General features: G+C 38.2%; 1 protein-coding gene and 1 long non-coding RNA gene across 7 annotated transcripts in view; one reads left to right on the top strand and one right to left on the bottom strand.

Annotated features, from left to right (window-relative positions):
* Positions 1-381: 381 nt before the first annotated feature.
* LOC134736313 (uncharacterized) lies at positions 382-14267 on the bottom strand. The gene is made up of 3 exons (XR_010120259.1): positions 13780-14267; positions 1906-1970; positions 382-514 (listed from the first exon to the last, which is right to left on the bottom strand). It is a non-coding gene; the product is annotated as an uncharacterized lncRNA (long non-coding RNA).
* A 337-nt stretch (positions 14268-14604) lies between these two features.
* HDAC9 (histone deacetylase 9) overlaps positions 14605-21544 on the top strand; it is a 914075-nt gene continuing 907135 nt past the window's right edge. For 3 of the 6 annotated variants that reach the window (XM_055272501.2, XM_055272504.2, XM_055272505.2), the window contains exon 1: positions 14605-14974. The gene's annotated coding sequence lies outside the window, so the exon portion shown is untranslated. The remainder of the gene's footprint in view (positions 14975-21544) is intronic. The other 3 variants (XM_055272506.2, XM_055272503.2, XM_055272502.2) reach the window with 1 other exon arrangement.

Genomic DNA, 21544 nt, shown 5'->3' with positions numbered 1-21544 from the left:
TGGATGTATCCTGTCTTCTCAGACAGCTCCAAGGAGGTACAGATGAGACTGTACTCCTGAATAGGCAGTTACAGTTATCCTTAGTAAAGGAAGTTTCGTTCTAGTATTCTTAATGTTCAGAAATAATACTCCAAAGTTAACAGCAGAAGATTTAGAATGGGGGCAGCAGCAAAAGAGGGTTATAATGTAAAACTGTCTTTTCATATTAATCAAAACCATACCAATATATTGAGACATTTTTGCTATGTATTTGGAATTTTGGCTCAGTAGATGGAAATAAGTTAGAGTATGGGATGCACGCTTTTCTTTCTTTCTCTCTTTTTAAAACTGTTTTTAAAAAGTACTTACACAGAAAAGGCATAATGGACAAGGGTTACACCAGGAGGAGGATGCTAACACAGAAGCCGTGCGATAAATCAGAGTGGGCTCTTGGTTCCGGAATAACTAATTCTGGACTGTTGTCTTGGGCAAGTCAGCTAGAATTTGTGGATCTCAGCTTTCCCATTTGTAAAACCTAGATGGGTTAGATATGGTCACTAAAGTCATGTAAATGAACGTCTGAAACTCTATGAAATTCTGTAACAAAGCACATTCTTCAAATATCGTTGGATAACAATTTTCCTATTACAGTCAATACAACATTTTTTAGGAAACTTTAAGGACTATGGAAGATATTATAAGTTGAGTCGCTCATCCATTCTAACCCTCTTTCCCTTATCTTTCTCTAGTATGGGGGCTGGAAAAATACATAATAAATGAATAAGAAAGGGAGTTCTCTTTTCCAGTCTTCCTTGCAGACAGCATTGATGATGTGTCACAGTTGTGGCCAGTGAGAACTAGGCAGAAGTATGTTGAACTTCTGGCAAAGCCCTTGTTTTCCTGATGCGTGTACTATCCCTTTTATATTTTCCTCTGTCTTTTCTTACTGTCTAGAAATTAGTTTGATGGCTGAACCTGTAATCGCCATTTAATGAAGAAAAGGCCACAAAAATTATCAACCTTGGCCTTCTATCCTTGAACCACAAATCAATATCAACAGCTTCCTGTCTTTAGACTTCTTATGTTAAAATTAAATAAATAAAACTTAATTTGATTGAGCCACCATTTAGATATTTCATAGCTTAGCAAACTCTAACTCTTAAAAGGACTAAAAATGGATCCCTTCAAAAAGGCATCCTAAATTTTGTGTATTATTTTTTTCATATGGGATATAAGATTTTATATCAAGCTGGTTGAACATCCCAACTTCAAAAGGCAACACGAACTTATGTTTTACATCATAAGGTAATATTATATTATAGCTGAAATATAACCTAATGATTAGTTCAAATCCGCTGAAAACAGCCCATAAATAGTACTTATTTTCTCACATTATTCCTCTAACTTAATTGGTATAAAACCTATTTATGTTATTTTCTGATAAGGGTTTTAGTTCACCTACTAATATTACATGTATAAATGTAGGCATATACATATAAATATATATCTAGATTTTAAAATCTTTTCTTGCAACGTAAGCTGATTATAGATTTGAGGTACATGGATCACCTTAACATAAAGTATTTATAATAATAGATATGAAAAGGAATATTTTAAGTTCACCCTGAAAGCATACATGTATATGCAAAGGCTCTTGTTTGTTTCATAATTCAAAAACTTTGTTGAGGACCTGCTAACATGCACATGATAATGGTCCTTCATATTTGTACATGACTAATTGCAGTTCAGAGTATTTCATAAATGAACATTGGGTTGTGATTAAACTTCACCATGACCCACATGTTTTTGCATAAGAAAGGAATTATCAAAAATAGAGGCAGTATATTCATTCAGTTCCCATTCAAAATTTAGCAGGAGAAAGAAATCCTTAATGGGTCACATTACAACTTCTATTACTGCACAGACCTGTCCTTTCAATGGGGAATTCCTGAACAGAGATGATGAGCAGTACAATATCCATCGTTGCAGACCTAGAAGTTGACAAAATTAATTGAGAAAAATTGTTACTTAAACCTCAAGGAAAAGTATTATCAGCAACCATAAGAAAGCTTATTTTCAAGATGAAATGACTTCTAGAAAAAAATCTCGGTAAAAACTGGAACTTTTATGAAGAAGACTAATAACTTGCTCAAATATTTTTTGGATGATAAAATGAAAGCCACATGATGGGAAAATGCTATGATGGGTACGCTGACACTGGCCTTGCATGTTGGGTAGTGATAGGTTTGGCTGTGTCCCCACCCAAATCTCACCTGGAATTGTAATAATCTCCACATGTCAAGGGTGGGGCCAGGTGGTGATAATCAAATCATGGAGGCAGTTTCCCCCATATTGTTTTCATGGTAGTAAATAAGTCTCATGAGATCTGATGGTTTTATAAGGGGTTCTCCTTTCGCTTGGCTCTCATTCTCTCTTGCCCGCTGTCATGTAAGATGTCCCTTACTCTTCCGCCATGATTTTGAGGCCTCCCAAGCCATGTGGAACTGTGGGTCAATTAAACCTCTGTCCTTTATTAATTATCCAGTCTTGGGTATGTCTTTATTGGCAGTGTGAGACAGACTAATACAGGTAGCTTCCAGATTAAGGGGACTCTGCCCGAGGCTGAATGTATCCTCCTGCCTTACAGTTATAGATGCACATGCTGACTCAGTTTTAAATCTCACTACAGAACTCAAACTTCAGGTTCACCTTTCCAAAAACCCTATTTCTGGGAGCTGAGATGTACAGATTCTGTGTACTTGCTCCAGTGTGGGAGTGCTGCCCTTTATTCTTAGGACTCTTATAGCTCTTTGTTTTCATGTTTTCATATTTGGTAGTATTGAGGGAAAGAGCCAGGTTTGGTGGGGCCTGAAGCTTATACGCATCTGGGACCCTTTTAAGTAAAATAATACTAAATTACGAATACAGTCTTAGAAGGTACCTGTGCAAATGAGGCTTCCTGAAGCCTAAGCTTCATTAGTGTCATGGTAAAATCCACCTCTGATAGTATATTATTCTAATTAAATTTCTTTGTTTATTACTTCTAAATACTGCATCTTTACTTTTTCAGGTAAATGAAAAGTAAATGATGTCATCCTAAAATTAATATTCAGAAAAATGATTACAGTTTCTGCCGTAGTGTTCTGCACACAGTGGGGGTTCAATTAATTTTATTGACAGTGTTGCAACAAAAGATGAGGCTTGTTGCTTTATAAAGAACAATGTTTAATTTTAAATATAATGGGAAAACATTTTAAAACATACTTGTATCATAACCAAACACAAACAGTCCTAAAAGGCTGCACCCCAAAGGTGATCACTGATAAGAATTGAATCAAGCACAGCATTTGGTGGTCTCATTTTAGTAACTTAGGATTTTGCAATCAGACTAGATAGGCTAACTAATGTTGTAATAGCAACAAACTTCCAAATCTCAGTGGTTTACTTCTGGGTCACATTTATATCCTCAGTGATTTGGAAAAGGTTCTGCTCATGTGGCCTTCATTCCTGGAAAAGGGAGCAATTTCCTTTATATGGAAAACTGCTGATTTAGTGTCTGAGGACAAAAAGATAAATGGAAAAACCAAGGGAAGGCTGTATGGGAAGTATGACCCCTTAGGGAATGCCACAAATATTTCAACTAATAGTAAAATGTACACAGTACTTCTCCCTCTAAAGAAAACTAGAAAACATCTACCATCACCATCACCACAAATACCTCATTTATCTTCCCCACCATACCTAACTTTTTTTTCAGATGGAAATTTAGCACAGGCTTTTTTCCTGCTTAAATGCAGAGAATAGCATCACCTTTCTTTTTAAATTATTCTATTTTAATTGACAAGTACATATTGTGTATACTTATTGTGTATAAAATGATGTTTTGAAATATGGATACATTCTGGGATAGCTAGATTGAGCTCATTAACATATGCATTACCTTACATCCTTTTTTTTTTAGGTGAGAGCATTTAAAATCTACTCTCATTAAGTTTCAAGAATATAATACATTGTTATTAACTATAGTTACTATGTTGTACAATAGATGTCTTGACTTTATTCCTCCTGTCTAATAGAAATTTTATATCTTATGAGCAACCTCTCCTTAACATCTACCCCAGCATTGTTCCTGGTAACCACCATTCTACTCTCTGATATGAGTTCAACTTTTTTCGATTCCACATATAAATGAGATTGTGCTGTATTTTTGTTTCTGTGCCTGGCTTATTTTACTTAACATAATGTCCTTCAGTTTCATCCACATTGTTGAAAATGGCAGGATTTCCTTTTAATTAAAGCTGAAGAGTATCCCATTGGGTATATATACCATATATACCACATTTTCTTTATCCATTCATCTGTTGATGGTCACCTAGCTTGATCCCATATCTTGGCTACTGTGAATAATGCTGCAGTAAACAGGGGATCGCAGATATCTCTTCAACATATGGATTTCATTTCCTTTGGATATGTGCTCTGTAGTGGGATTACTGGATGATATGATAATTCTATTTTTAGTTTTTTGAGAAATTTCCATACTAGTTTCCAAAAAAGCTGTACTAATTTCTATCCCACCAATAGTGTACCAAGGTTCCCTTCACATCCTAACACTTCTTATATTTCATCTTTTTGACAATAGCCATTCTGAGAGGTATGCAGTGGTATCTCATTGTGGATTTAATTTGTATTTCCCTAAAGATTAGAGATGTTGAGCATTTTTTCATACACCTGTTGGTCATTTGTATGTTTTTCTTTGAGAAATGTGTGTTCAGATCCATTGTCTATTTTAAAAATTGTGTTGTTTTCTTGCTATTAAACTGTTTGAGTTTCTTATATACGTTGGATATTACTCCCTTATCAGATGTATGGTTTGCAATATTCTCTCCTAATCTTTGCATTGTCTTTTCACTCTGTCAATTGTCTTCTTGACTGTGCAGAAGGTTTTTAGTTTGATTTAATCCCATCTTGTTTCCTTTTGCTTTAGCTGCCTGTGATTTTGGGGTCCTAAGCAATAAATCATTACCCAGACCAATGTCATGGAGATTTTCCTCTATTTTTTTCCTAGTAGTTTTGTAGGTTCAAGTTTTATGTTTAAGTCTTTAATCTATTATGAGTTGATTTTTGTATCTGGTTTAAGATAAAGGTCCAATTTTGTTCTTTTGCATGTGGACATCCAGCTTTCCCAACACCACTGACTGAAGAGACTATCTTTTCTTTGTTGTATGTTCTTGGCACCTTTGATGAAAGTCAATTGACTGTAAATACTTGGGTTTATTTCTATGCCTTCTATCCTATTACACTGGTTGATATGTCTATTTTTGTGTAGGTACTATGCTGTTTTGATTACAATAGCTTAATAATAGATTTTGAAATCAGAGAGTGTGATGCCTTCAAATTTGTTCTTTTTGTTCAAGATTGCTTTGGCTATTTGGGAGTTTTTGTGGTTCCATATGAATTTTAGTTTTTTTTTCTATTTTTATGAAAAATAACACTAGAATTTTGACAGAGATTACATTGACTCTGTAGATTGCATTTAGTGTGGACCCTTTAACAATATTAATTCTTCAAATCCATGAACATACAGTGTCTTTCCATTTATCTGTATCTTCTTCAGTTTCTGTCATCAATGTTTTATAGCTTTCAGTATACATGTCTTTCATTTCCTTGGTTAAATTTATTCCTATGTATTTTGTTTTTTGTAGCCATTGTAAATGATATTGTTTGTTTGATTTTTTTCTCTTAGATAGTTCATTGTTAGTGTACAGAAATGCTACTGACTTTCGTATGTTGATTCTGTATCCAGCAACTTAACTGAATTCATTTATTAGTTCAAATAATTTTTTAGTGGAGATTTTAGGGTTTTCAATATATATGATCATGTCATCTGAAAACAGAGAAAATTTAACTCCCTTGTTTCCAATTTAGATGCCTTCTATTTCTTTCTCTTCCTTAATTGCTCTTCTAGTACTATGTTGACTAGAAGTGGCAAGAGTGGGCATCCTCCTCTTGTTTCTGATCTTAGGAAAAATGCTTTGAATACTTTTCACCATTGAGTATGATGTTAGTTGTGGATTTGTCATGTATGGCCTTTATTGTGTTGAGGTATATTCCTTCTATGCCTAATTTGGTGAGTTTTTTTAATCATGAAGAGATGTGGAATATTGTAAAATGTTTTTTCTCATCCATTGAGATGATTATATGGTTTTTGTCCTTCATTCTGTTAATGTGGTGCATCATATTTAGAGATTTGCATATGTTGAACTATTGTTGCATTCCAGGGATAAATCTCACTTGATCATGATGAACAATGCCTTTAACTTGCTATTGAATTTGGTTTGATAGTATTTTGTTCAGGACTTTTGAATTTATGCTCATTATGGCTATGGCCTATAATTTTCTTTTATTGTAGTGTTCTTTTCTGGCTTTGGTAACAGAGTAATGCTGGCTTCAAATTTGGAAGTATTCCCTTTTCTTCAATTTTTTGGAAGCATTTGTATTAGTTCTTATTTAAATGTTTGGTAGAATTCAGCAGTGACAACCTCAAGCCCTGGGCTTTTCTTTAATGGGAGACTTTTTATTATTAATTAAGTCTTCTTACTTGTTACTCACCTATTCAAATTTTCTATTTCTTCATGATTCAGTCTTGGTAGGTTGTATGTGTCTTGAAATTTATTAATTTCTTCTAGGTAATCCAATTTGTTGGGTATAATTACTCACAGTGGTCTCTTATGATCCTTTGTATTTCTACAGTATCAGTTGTAATGTCTTCATTTCTGATTTTATTTGAGTCTTCTTTTTTCTTAGTCTGTCAGTTAAGATTATCTTTTCAAAAAAATCAACTCTTTCGTTCATTGATCTTCCTTGTTTTTCTAATCTCTTTCATTTATTTATGCTCTTATCTTTATTATTTCTTTCATTATACTAACTCTGGGCTTAGTTTGTTCTTTTTCCCCCTACCTCCTTGATTTGTTGTTTGAGATCTTTCTTATTTTTTGATGTAGGCATTTATTGCTATAAAATTCCCTTTTAGAAACGCTTTTGCTACATCCCATAAGTTTGGGCATGTTGTGTATCTATTTTTGTTTGTCTCAAGATATTTTTTAACTTCTCTTTAAATTTTTTATTTGACCCATTGGTTGTTAAGGAGCATGTTGTTTAATTTTCACGTATTTGTGAATTTTCTAAAATTCTTCCTGTTATTGATTTCTGGTTTAATTCCATCGTGGTCAGAAAAGATACTTGATATGATTTCAATTTTAAATTTGTTAAGACTTGTTTAGTGGTCTATACTGTATGATCTATTCTTGTCTAGGCCACTAAACAAGTTTCATGTGCACTTAAGAAGAATATGCACTCTCCTGGTGTTACATGGAATGTTCTGTACTGTCTATTAGGCCCATTTGATCTAAAGTGGAGTTTGAATCCAAGATTTTCTTATTGCTTTTCTGTCTGAATAATCTGTTCACTGCTGAAAGTGGGGTACTGAAGTCCTCTGCTATTTTTATATTACAGCCTATCTCTTCCTTCAAAACTATTAAAATTTGCTTTATATATCTAGATGCTTTGATGTTGTGTGCATATACATTTATAATTGTTATATCCTGTTGATGAATTAACCCCTTTATCATTATATAATGATCTTCTTTATTTTATCTGATATAAGCATAGCTGCCTCTGATATTGTATTAATAAAGACATCCTGAGGCTGGGTAATTTAAAAAGGAAAGAGGTTTAATTGATTCACAGTTCAGCAGGACTGGGAAGCCCTCAGGAAACTTACAATCATGGCAGAAGGGGAAGCAAACATGTCCTTCTTCACATGGTGGCAGCAAGAAGTGCCAAGCAAAAGGGGAAAAAGCCCCTTATAAAACCATCAGAACTCGTGAGAACTCACCCACTATCATGAAAACAACAGCATGGGAGTAATCACCCCCATGATTCAATTACTTCCCACTGGGCCCCTCCCAGGACATGTGGGGATTATGGTAACTACATTCAAGGTGAGATTTGGGTGGGGATACAGCCAAACCATATCGGCTATCTTTTGGTTTCAAGTTGCATGGAATTTGTTTTTTTTTTCATCCTTTCATTTCAATCTGTGTGTATCCTTAAAGGTGAAAGGGGTCTCTTCTAGCAAGCGTGTAGTTGGGCCTATTTGTTAATATACTTTCTATCTTTTGATTGGATAGTTAATCCATTTACATTCAAGGTAATTATTGATAGGTATGGACTCATTATTGTCATTTTGTTATTTTTTTCTTTGGTTGTTTTGTAGATCCTTTGTTCCTTTATTCCTCTCTTACTGTCTTTCTTTGTGATTAGGTGATTCTGTTTAGTGGTATGCTTTGTTCTTTACTTTTTATCTTTTATGTATCTACTGTAGGTTTTCGCTTTGTGGTTACCATGAGGCTTATATAAAATATCTTATAACAGGCTGCTTTAAGATGATAATTATTTAATTATTATTGCATAGAAAAACTCAGTATTTTTATTTTACTCATTTTATGTTAAAAACTTTTCACTCTGAGTCAATAATGTTGATATTTTATGTTTTGATGTTTGAATCTACATCTTTTTATATCGTGTATATCTTAGCAAATTATTGTAGCTATTATTTTTAATAGTGTTGTATTTTAACCTTTACATTAAATATAAATGATCTGCACACCACTATTACAGGATTAGAATATTCTGAATTTGACTTTGTGCTTACTTTTATCAGTGAATTTTATACTTTCATATATACTTCTGTCACTAATTAGGGTCCTTTCCTTCAGCTTGAAGAAATCTCTTTAGCATTTCTTGTAAGGCAGTTCTGGTGGTATAAACTCTCTCAGCTTTTGTTTGCCTGGGAAGCCTTTATTTCTCCTTCATTTCTAAAGAACAACTTTGCTGAATATCAGTAGTCTTAATTGGCAAGATTTCTTTTTTTCTTCAGCATTGTTAATATATAATCCCACTTTCTCCTGGCTTATAAGGTTTCTGCTGAGAAATACACTTCTAGCCTTATTAGAACTCCCCTTTGTGTGATACGCTTAATTTCTCTTGCTGCTTCCAGGATCCTCCCTTTCTCTTTAATTTTTGACAGTTTGATTTTAATGTGTCTTGGTGTAGTCTCATTTGGATTGAATCTGATTGGAGACTTTTCACCTTCCCATACAGTGATATTTATATCTTTCACCGGATTATATTACATTTTTCACCAAAACCCTGTCTTTACCAGAAATATAAAAATTAGCTGGGTGTGGTGGCAGGTACCTGTAATCCCAGCTACTTGGGAGGCTGAGGCAGGAGAATTGCTTGAACCCAGGAGGCAGAGGTTGCAGTGACTGAGATTGCGCCACCACACTCCAGCCTGGATGACAGAGTGAGATTTCCTCTCAAAATAACAAAAAAAATAATATTTTTTCTGACCCTTTATCTGTTTTCTCTCCTTCTTGAAATGGTATAATTCAAATATTTTGTCTTTTGATGCTTTCCCATAAATTCTGTAAGCTTTCTTCATTCCTTTAATTTTTTTTTTCTGTTTTCTCCTCTTATTTACATATTCTCCTTATATATTTGCAAATAACCTGTCTTCCAGTTCACAGATTCTTTTTCATCAATTTTACTATTGATGCTCTCTATTGTATTTTTTATTTCATTCACTATATTTTTCAGCTCTAGGATTTGATTTTTAAAGATAATCTTAATCTCTATTAAATTTCTCATTTCATCATTTATTTTCTTGATTTCATTGAATTATTTCTCGGCATTTCCTTCAAGTTTGCCAAGTTTCCTTAAACGAATTATTTTGAATTCTTTGTAAATCATTTCATAGATCTCAATTTCTTTAGGATTAGTTAGTGCTTTATTTTCCCTGTTTGGTGGTGTCATGTTTCCCTGATTTTTCTTGAACCTTATCGGTATGTATTGGTGTGTGTTAATTTGAATAAATAGGGACTTATTAAAATCTTTGCAGACACACTTTATCTGGAAAAGCTTTTACCAGTCAGTCTGTCTAGAGATTCTGGCATGCTATCTGGTGTGGTTCACAGGTAGTTACTGCTGGATTTCCTAGGGAGGCTGCCCTGGTGACCAGGTCTATGGGGTTATACCTGGGGTCTGCATCCACTGGGGTGGACATGTTGAGTCCATGGGGGTGGCCCTGGAGCCTGTGTTCATGAGGGTGTCTCTACAGTCTGTGTCCATGGGATCCTGCCCCAATCCTGGGTCTATAGGGGCTGACCTGGTACTGCTGTGTGCTTTGAGCTTCAATCTGCAGGGGATAGGCAGGCACTAAGATGGGGCTGGAAACTGGCTTGGCACTGGGGTGATCCTGGAGGCTGAGTCTACAGGAGCAGGCCTAGGTCCTGGGTCCACCATGGCCACTGTGTAGCCTGAGTCGGCAGGGTTGGTTCTGGAGTCTCAGTCCATGAGGTCTGGCCTGACATTGGGGTCTACTGGATTCTGAGTCTCTGGGTTATATCCTGGAGCCAAGGATCATGGGTGTTGGCTTGGTACTTGAAGCCATGAAAGCTAGCCTGGAGCTTGGTGTCTACTAGGATAGGCCTAGACCCAAGGTCTGTTGAAGCAGGCCCGAACTGTGGGTTCACTGGCGTATAGGACCACAGCAGATGGCCTGGGGGGTGTATTTTTGTGCATGTATAGTTGTTCAGATTGATGTTTCTGCAGGAGTACAAGCATTGGAAAGTCTTATTCACCATTTTGGTGACATCCAGATCCTATAAACTTTCTTGAGGGGAAAAATTCTGTTTAATCCTATTCTTGCACTTCACATGTATTAAGAACCTACTATGTTGAGGGCTCTGTGCTGATCTTTGGAAATAAAAAGTGAATGACTAAGTCTTCCAAATAAATGATGTAGATACTCTGCCCTAAAAGAAGAGGTCATATCTCTGTTCCGTAAGTGTGGGCTGCACATAATGACTTCCTCTCAGAGAATATAGTATGTAAAGGGGGAAAAAAAAGAGTAAATTTACAGTGGAGAAACCTGACAAACATTACCTCAGCCAGGCGATTAAGATCATCATCAACAGGGACAAACCATGTTGCCTAGTATACACCCTTGATATAATGTAATGAAAATAGAACTTTATAATCTTCTTTTCCAAAATCCATCACTTTATTTTTACCATGAGAAAAATATCAGACAAATTACTACAGAGGGGCATCCTAAAATATATCTGACTGGAATTCCTCAAAACTGTCATGGTCATAAAAAACAAAGAAAGTCTGAGGAAGTGCCACAGCCAGAAGCCTAAAAAGACATGATCACTAAATATATTGTGGCCTCCTAGATGGGATCCTTAAACAGAAAGAGTACATTAATAAAAGCTAACAAAAAAAAATCTGATAAACTATGGACCTCAGTTAATAATGTGCCAATACCAGTTCACTAATTGTAGAAAATGTATCATACTAAAGAATGATGATAATAGCAGGAGAAATTATGTATGTATGTGTGTATGCATGTATATTGTTCTCTATACAGTTGGCCATTGAATAACACAGGTTTGAACTACATGGATACACTTATATGCACATTTTCTTTCACCTCGACCACCCTTGAGACACAAGATCAACGTTTCCTCTTCCTCTTCAGCCTATTCAGCGTGAAGATGAAGAGGATGAAGACATTTATGATGATTTACTTCCACTTAATGAATAATAAATATATTTTCCTTATGATTTTCATCATAAAATTTTCTTTTCTCTAGACTACTTTATTGTTTGACCACAGTATATAATACATATAGCATACAAAATGTGTGTTAATTGTTGATATTTTGAGAAGGCTTCTGGTCAGCAGTAGGCTATTAGTAGTTTTTAAAGAGTCAAGTTATATGTGGATTTTCAACTTTGCAGGGGGTCTGCTCTCCTAACCCCTGTGTTGTTCAAGACTCACTGTACTATCTTCTGAATTTCTCTGTAAATGTAAAACTGTTTTGAAAAATAGTCTATTAAAAACTACAAAAAATGTGAATGAGTTATCTTTGTCCTCTTAGAGCTCAGTTGACAAGAGACTAAAACCAGGAAAAAATTATAATGTAGTGTCATATATGCAATAACATAGGTTTGAACAGAGAACATGCCAACCCAACCAAAATTTTTAAGATAAATTATCTTTTCAACTAAATCATAATTTAAAATATTTGAATCTCTAGTAGCACCCAGCATGTATCTTACTCAAAGTCAGCATTCAAATATCTAGCAGAATGATGAGGAGGACTGCTCCCATTTGTGAAATGACCCGGACATGGGATACTTAAATAATTAGACCTAAGTGAAGGTTAACTATGCCTGTTATCACTACCCTAAAAGGTGAAAATAAGTTTCAATTCAAATTTTGCCATATACATCTTTACTACACAAAATCTGTTTCAGATGCCTACTGAAATCCCAGGGACATTTCTTTTTATGTGCTTCAGCCATACTTTACATGAAAGGTTTCTTAAGAGACAATAGAGGGAGAATTTTTCCCTTAAAGTCAATGGTAGGCTAACAGAATCATTAAAAAAAAAAAAAAAAAAAATCAGCCTAGGCACTAAAGTAAGGCCTCGTCTCTAAAAAAGTTAGTCCCAGATACTACTTGGGAGGCTAGAGGATCACTTGAGCCCCGGTCAAGGCTGGAGTGAGCCCTGATGGTACAGCTCTATTCCAGCCTGGGGGACAGAGCAAGACCCTGTCTCAAAATACAAAACAAAACAAAACAAAACAAAAAACCCCTACAAAAACCAAAACCAAAACAAACAAAAAAACCCTCCAAAAACTTAAAGGCTGGACACTTGACCATTTCTTAACTCCATTTTGAAAGGTAAAGGGTGAAAGGTCACTAGATGGTTATATCTGGCATATATAGAAATCAGAAATATCTCTATTTGAGTCAGTATCATCAATTTCACCCACGAAATGAGAACCCATGAGAACCCATTACTAAGATTCATCATGCTAATGAACAGAATCCTCAGTGTGGACAGAAAGTTAAGCAGAAGCTCTAGCACCAACAGCCTTTGGAGTATGACCTTTATTATTTTTTATTTTTAAATTCTTATTTAAAGCTAGCTGACCACTCCTGCAGCGTGAATTCTTGATCAGAGCAAAGTGAGGGATAAATCTAGCCATCATACACTTTTATTCTCCTAAGAATGCTGAACTATTTTAAAAGTACAGCTACCATACCACTCCTTTTCTCGAGTTATCTTGCTGTTATGAAATTGGTAGTCTGGCTTTATTCCTGAGGTTTTTGTTTGTTTCTTTGTTTGAAATGGGGGTTTCACTTTGTTGCCCAGCGTGGTCTCGAACTCCTGGGCTCAAGCAATCCTCCAGCCTCGGCTTCCCAAAGTACTGGGGTTATAGGCTTGAGCTACCGGGCCTAGGCCCTAATCCTAAATTTTAATCTTAACTCTGCCACTGTGAGACCTTGGGCAAATCACACTACTCCCATGGATCCCAGTTCTCTCCTCTAAAAATGAGGGTACTGGGTTAGGTCTTTCTTGATCTTTCCATCCATATAATTAATCTATAAGCTAGCTGTGTTTTAGCTGACGTAGAGGAAAACCATAAATATAAAAGCAGAGACACCAGCTTTAATTCGTTTGACGGTCAAATTACATACACCATAAATACTAGCCTCTTTGAGTGATCAACAGTTAGCTTTAGCCAAGTATGTTTAGGATTACACTTAAAAAATATTTTAATGTTGTACACTTCATAAAGGAATCTACAGCTACTAGTGATGCTAGTATAGACTTCATTTATAGCAGAAAAAAAAAAAATCCCCAAGGTAAGAATACTAACCACTGAAGGAGATCATCTCGTTAATTCTCGGCCCTTCTAACTGTGCTCGCCTTCTTTCAGGGTTGGTTTCAGAACGAATGGTCCTCCCTGGTCAGCCTTAAAACGCGGCATACCTGTCATGTTTCCAACAGCAGTCACCATATTCCCTCACGTTTCCCATTTGACAAACCCCAAATGTAGCATTTTTTCTCTTAAAATTCTCTTGAATGATTCTTCAAGCTCCACGCATCTGTGGGGACGTTCCAGGTACCGCCCCACAATGCTACCTCCTCTTAAAAAGAAGTCGTTCAGCTGGGGCGGGCTGGCGCTGTGTGGCGCGCACCTGAGCGGCCGGGGCTCCCCGAGCCACGGGGGGCGCGAGAGGGCGAGGCAGCGGCCTGGCTTCTCCTCAGCACCGTTCTCTGTCACGGCCTCCGCCTGACCATCACCCCGCGCCTCGCGTGGGCATGTCTCGCTTCAGAAATCCCAAGTCGTCTTAGGCTCCCTGGTCCTTCCCCTGGGAGAAAAAAAAAACGCTGGTGCAGCCCAGAACCCTCTTCCGCTCCCCCCTGGGCTGCCCTGGCTGCCCTTGCTGCCCTCCTGCCTCCCGCGCGTCCTTCCCAGCGCGTCGGCCGCGCGCCCAGGTGTTCCCGCGCCCGTAATCCCCTCCGGCTCGCGCCTCCCGACCCGCCCTGCGGGTCTCCAGCGCCTGGGCCCGCGCTCTCGCCGCGGGTCCTTCCTCCTATCTCCACCCAGCCCCGCCCAGCCTCCGCGGCGCTGGGGCTCCCGGCCGAGCCTCTCCTCCCACCTCCGTCCCCTACTTCCCTCCCCAAGAAGTGCTATTTTTAGCAAATCCTCCGCGCGCCGCCACCAGCTCAGCTCGCAGCTCGCAGCCGCCCGCTGCCGCCCTCCTGAGCCCCCCCTCGCGCGGCGGCGGCGGCGGCGCGTCCCGCACATCGCGCAGCGCGCACCGAGCCGGCCGCGCCGCGCCCGCCGCTCTCGCCGCGGTCTCCTCCTCTAGCGCCCGTCGCGGCCGGTAAATCTCGGCTGAAGGAGCAGCGGCGGCCCCCGAGTCAACTTTCATTCCCTTTTTGCTTCTGCCTCACCATTCTCTTCTCCTCCTCGAAAGATGGCTGTTTGGAGAAGGGGGAGAAGTTAGGAGGTCGCCGGCGCGGAGCGAAGGAGGGCGCGACAGCCTCAGCAGGAGCGGGCGGAGGTGAGTGGCACCACGGCAGAGTCCCCGGCTGGTGCTCGAGGAAAGCCCTGGGAATTGGGGGCCACCGGTCCTCAGGATGCGCCGCGGTATTCCCTTCTCGGGTTCCGCAGGTTAACAGCATCTCAGTCCGGACTCTGATGCCACTTGCCTTGCATCTCGCAGCCCGGAGACCGGTGGGTTTAAGGGAACCTTTGTCAGAAGTTGGGTGCTAGGTGATCTTTGTGGTGCACACCCTGACATTTGGCTAGGCAAACTGAGGCGAGCGGTCGGTGGCGTGATTCTCTCCCGCCCCCAAACACACCCAGTTTATGTTGGAGCCGAGCTATGAATGAAAAGTTTGTACTGGCAACGTGTTGCTTGAGGGGAGCAACGCTTATTGGGGGGTACCTTTGATGTTTCGTGGAGGACTTCAGTTTTAAGTCAATACATCAGAAACCTGGGTTTTAAGAAAAGTTCAGGAGGCTGGGGGATGGGATGGGAGATAAAGCAGTTCCTTGACTAGTGGAAGGAGAGTGATGAATCGTAAGCTTATTAAGGTAAAATGGTTAATTAGATGCCGTAAGAGGGTGTCACAGTGGGGACTAGAGGGAACGGAGGACGGGGGCGTCCCCTGAGCGCCTAGCAGGCTGCGTTTGTTTGGCTTTGAAGCCGTTATCCACTTGTCCGCAATGAGAGGTGCTGGTGTCAGGCCTGTGTGTCTGTGATGTGACAGAGCGGGACCGAGCTGTCTCCAGATCCGAGGCGCGGTTGTCAGGAGAGGTGGCCTGCGACGGAGAGCTGAGGATGCAGTTCCTGTGATGTGGACTTGGAGAATTCTCTAGTGTGTCTCCTGTGCTCTAATTTCAGGAAGATCTGTCAATTGTTTTTTCTTCCAGGGAGATGTGTGTAATCTCCTAAAAGGAACTTTCAGCTTTAAGTAACTGTAGCATTTTGAAATCCTATAAGAAATGAGATATCTACATATATTCATTATTACATGTATGTGGGGTGTGTATGTATGTGTGTAAAATATGGGAAAGGGGTAAGAAAGGCTTAAAAAGTTTAACTTCTACCAGAAAAGAAAGCGAAGAGTTAATTTTTTTCTCCCCAAATGGTATAACAATGCATATACAACGAAATACTCTTGCTATGCTGAGATTTCTCATAAGGAGTAAGATTTAGGAATTACAAGTATTCAGAGCACTGTCATGTTTTCAAATGTTGCAGACACTATCGAAATCTGGAAAAAGGGAGTACGTACATAGAGAACCCATATTAAAGGAAAAAAAATTAAAAATCTTCCAAAAGAAAACCTTATGACATTTGAAAAGGCCTGGATGTTTTCTGATGCTCCAGAAATCTTCCTAATCCTATAATTAACAACAACACAGAATAAGTTGCATTTAATAAATTAGAAATCATGTTTAGAGGATATCTTTTGACCTTCTGTTTGGTACTTTTGATATTTATTATGGAAATTATTGTGACTGAAAATTTGTTGTTTAATATATTCGCCTTTTACCACAGATAATTAGTCCTCCTTATCCTTTTAAACCACTGTTCCAGTTTGGACCAATTTAATTCCCCAAACATCAAATTACTGATGTTCCTTCTGGAAACCATTTATGTTTAAAATGGCTAATAAGAATATTATATTTCCAAAACAACATAATTTAGTCAGTTGTAAAACTTGCTTGTAATTTATTCTCATCCATTTTGTTTGAATGGGGCACATTTGAAGAACAGCAGCATTTTCTTAGAATATGCCATTTTCTGTGTGGGAAAAAGCTAGTGTTTTCATATGTGTTTTAGCTATTAAACAGATGCATGTAAGGTGGGAATCCTGTCTGACCTTTGATAAACTGCCAGCCAGAGGGAGAGAGTTGCTTTCTTAGCTGTGCTCGTGAATTGATAATCTTTACTACAAAATGGACATGGTTAGATGCACATAAGGTTGTGCAGAAGGAAGTTAAGAGTTTTAAATTAAATACCAGTTTATGGGTAGGAGACAGATTTTTTTTTTTTTTAACCTTGATCTTCCTGTTTCTTTCTGCAGTTCAGCCTGTTGGGCTGGCATTTACTGGAGAGTCAGACCAGCACTCTGACTAGAGAGTGTTTAGCACATTAAACTGCTGTCTTCTGTAAAAATAATGATGGCTCTTTTGCAATTAAAAGGTAATTTTATACATGGTTATAGATTTTTGTGATTGGTGACCAAATTAACTATAACCGTCATTATAGTAGAAAGAGTTGTTTTATGAAGTTATTGCCACTATATATAAATAATTATATATTTAAAATATAGATGAACTCTATTTGAGGTTTAGGAGTTTTGAATCTTAAGGCCAGCTGACCAGATATAAACCTATTTAATTAATTAATTTGAATGACACCAGAATTCAGATTTTTATTAATATCTACATCTAGGTTTATGTAGCTTTCCTTTCTTTTTATGAGAATTACTTCTTTTTTGAATTTGTTTAAATATTACAACATATTACATTATAATTTGTACACACTCAGTGGGGAAGGTGCAGGTTATTCTTAAATAGAGATGTGGAGAAATAGCTAACAAGGAGAGTCATTTGAGAAACATATGGACATCATAAAATCCTTCTGTATGTAGCATCTGTACCTTCTCATTAGTGAAATATTGTAGTTATGGACATTTTTTGTTATTACATCCAAATGTGGCCTTTTATTTTTGCTTCATTGGTTTTTTTTGTTTGTTTTAAAATATAATTTATATTACTGTTTAAGTTGGTGGGGGCTCTGATTGCTTGAAGCCTTTTGCTTTCAATAGACATCATACTTAATTTGTATTGCATGCATCTGCAGATATATACAATTGTTTCCCAGTTTGTTATTATAATTCTTACACTTTTTGGTGATTCTTCAAAACATTTGAGAGACAGGTAGGGTGACATATTGTTCTCATTTTAGGAAGGAGGCGGCAGGTACACTGATATACCCAACGTTACACCATAGTGAATCAGTGTGAAGCTGAGCGTAACATCTATATTTCCTGTATTTTAATTATGAGAGCAAGCTGCTCCTGTATCTTATAACTTCATAAATTTATGTATTTCTAGATTTTTAAAGTGATCATCTTTATATATGTGCAGATCAGATTTTAAATCAGTCAATATGGTCATAAGGGGATGGATCAAACTGTTGGCCTGTTGATGGGAGAGAACCATGACTTTAATAGCTACTGCTGAAATAAACAAAGAAGCACACACACCTCTGCAGAATATTTGTTCTTGCAATCAATCCATAGTCCACATATTTCTCTGCCCCTGCTGGCCTCACCCTATCAACTACCTACTGCCCCTTTACTGATCAAAGCAATTCTTGAAGTTTATCAGCACAGTTGTCAAGCTTGAGGATCATCAGCCTCACTGGAAAGAAAAGTCAGAACCTGATTTTTGGGAAGAGAGAGTATTGACGGGGGACAGTAATGGAGTGTTCACTCCAGAGGCAGCCAGTAATGGTCAGAGATCATATTCTGGGTGTCGGGATGTCCATTTCTCTCATCAGCTCTGCTTCTTTGGGCAAACTTACAGGTATCAAAGTGAACAGAAGGTTTATGGAATTATCTAGTCGTTTCTTTCCATGTAGATCTCATCTGAATAAATCAGATGTTTTTTAAAAAAGAAAAGGACAGAAACTTGTTCTTTTTCTTCATCTCACCAAATCTCCTCTCCTTCAAATCCCGCTAGAATTTTTTTAGGATAATTGCCCACATGATTTCTAACAGCCAAAGTGATAGACTTCTGATATTGCATTATTACACTTAACAGTGGAATATATTATCCAGCTTGCAGAAGGAAGCATTGTAATTCTGTAGAAAATGGTAATACGTAATCTTATGCAAGTATTTTTGAATAAGCTGACAGTACCAAGAGCTCTCTATTAAGCTAATATATATATTCTTACTCTTCCATTCCCTAAATTACAAATGGTTTATAGGAACTCATCCAAATCATTAAGTATCAATTACTGAAAAAAAGTTCAGATGTGGTTTCCTGTTTACTATGATGAATTTTGTTTAGAGCTTCAAAGAGAGGAAAACTACTATCTATTGTTTGCTGCACCAAAGAGAGTATAACATGTTGCTGGTGAGCTTGAGGAGCATTGCGGTTGCTGGAAATGGTACTTTCTTCACATCTCTACAGAAGCTGTGATAAGAAGGAGTTGAGTGTGGACTGGTTTAGTTCTAGTACAATAGTGATGACTGGAATTTGAAGTGACCGCTGAAAGAAGGGTAAGATTTGGATAGTCTGTGTGTCACTCAGGGTATTCAGTAGCAAGTCATGGAAACTAACTTTAGTTAATATAAGCATCAAATAAATTTATTAGAGGATATTAACTTTGTTTTCTCTTGCTGTGTAACACATTTCCACAAATTTAGCAGCTTAACACAACACCCCTTTATCATATCAGTTTCATTGCTCAGAAGTCCACACAGCTCAACTAGGTCCTCTGGCCAGAGATCTTCTCCCATGTTGGCTAGGGCTGCAATCCCAACAGAAGATCAATGGGAAAAGATCCACTTTCAAGCTCTTTTCTATTAATTTTCAGAATTTATCTCATAGTGGCTGTAGGACTGAGGCCTCCATTTTCTTGCTGGCTGTCAGCCAGAGGCTGCGCTTAACTCTTAGAGGCTGCTGTTATTCTTTGCCATGTGGCCCTCTCATAGGTACTGTTACAACATGGCATCTTACTTTTTAAAGCTAGCAAGGAAGTCTCTCTTGTTCCAGTCTGATAAGAAAGAGTCTTATATACTGTAATATAATAGTGAGAGAGTGACATCAGACTATACAAGGGCATGACTCCTTGGAGGTCAGCTTAGGATATATCCACCACATTGACTAGCTCATAGAATCTCTGGTATGGGGGGGGCACAGTGGCTCATGCTGGTAATCCCAGCACTTTGGCAGGCCAAGGCAGATGAATTGCTTGAGTCCAGGAGTTCAAGATCAGCCTGGGCAAAATGGCGCGACCCCGTCGCTACAAAAAAATGCAGAAAAAGTTACCTGAATGTGATGGTGTGTGCCTGAAGTCCCAGCTAGTTGGAAGGCTGAGGTGGGAGGATCACCTGAGTCTGGGAATTTGAGGCTACAGTGAGCCATGATCGTGCCACCATGCTCCAGCCTGGGCAACACAGTAAGACCCTTTTTTTTTTTTTTAAAAAAAAAAAAAAAAAAAAAAGAACCTCTGGTAAAGTCAGCAGACCTGACTTCAAAGCCACTCAAGTAGAAACAAGGCTCCAAATCCCTCTGCAGAATTTGTCCTGTGAGGTACTGCTGCTGTCGCTGCTGGCATATAGCTTCTACAGTTGAATGTGGGCTCCATATCATAAAAGAGAGTATTCTCCACATATAATAATGCGGTCCCATTGTCCATTGCCAAAAAGAATGACAGGTGTCCACTGCTGAGGGAAAGAAGAAAAAATGATTGCTTAATGAAATGTTTGAGTTTTTGGCCAGGATAGGCATGATAGCCTTCTAGGGATGGGATTGAATTGGAAAGTGACTGAAGTCATGGTGACTTCTTGGAAGAGAAAACTCTTCCAGGATTTAGGAGAATAATGGTAATGAGGGTCCATTTATGAGTGGTAGTGATAAGAAAGGAGTAGAAGACCTTTGAAAGATGAATCACTACACATACATTAGTCTGGGTATTGACTTAATTAGTCCCTAAATATATTCCACGCATGAAAGACTTTTAAGGGACTGATGCCACTAATCCTTGCAGGGAACCAGCGCTGTGACTTGGAGGCCTGCAGTGTGGTCTACCCTCATTTTATAGAAGGGAGTAGAGCTAAGGACCATTGTACTATATTTGTGGCCCAGTGACTATGGGGTGCTATGTAGGGGGTTGGGGACTATTGAACACACCCTGTGCTCTAAGCGCTTTGCCAGACATATTTTATCTGTTTTGTATCTCAAACTCTGGCAGTTTAGTTTATATTCCCCTAGTTCTGCCTCCCTTCTCCCCTGGCAGGTGTGTAGAGACTTTGAAAGGCTAAATACTTTGCCAAGGGTCGTTCAGCTAGGGGTGGCAATAGGATTTGAATCCAGGTCTGATTCCAGAGCCTGAAGTCTTGTAGTACACATCCCATACTCACAAGCAGTAAGTGAAGTTTCCAGGGGGAAAGCCTGTTACTCACATTGAAGTGGATGTCAGTGCTACAATTGCTGTTGGGTTCCATCATTCACCTTGAGAGAACTGGATACTGCAAGATGAGGGTTAAAGAGAGGAGTGAGAGAGTGTGCTGTATCATGCCTTCTTTTATTTTCTCAGCAGGAAGTACATATTATAGGTCTCTCTTAGATCTAAAAGTAAGAATGGGGAGTAGAGGCTATGCATTTTTATTTCTACTTATCATTTTGGTTAAAATCAAAAGTGCTGTGTCTCCTTTATTCCCTATATGTAGATTTCTACTATTAAATTAAATCAGGTAACATTATGAATTCTCATTGCCTCTTTGGCCATAGGATTCTTTCTATAGCTTTTTCAGTAGATGCCACTGTTTTGATCTTGAAAAGTCTATGGAGACATTCTTCCTTTGTTCTTCTATTACTC

Source organism: Symphalangus syndactylus, chromosome 3 (genome assembly GCF_028878055.3).
Source record: "Symphalangus syndactylus isolate Jambi chromosome 3, NHGRI_mSymSyn1-v2.1_pri, whole genome shotgun sequence".
Taxonomy (NCBI): domain Eukaryota; kingdom Metazoa; phylum Chordata; class Mammalia; order Primates; family Hylobatidae; genus Symphalangus; species Symphalangus syndactylus.
This window is presented reverse-complemented; position numbering and strand designations above follow the sequence as displayed.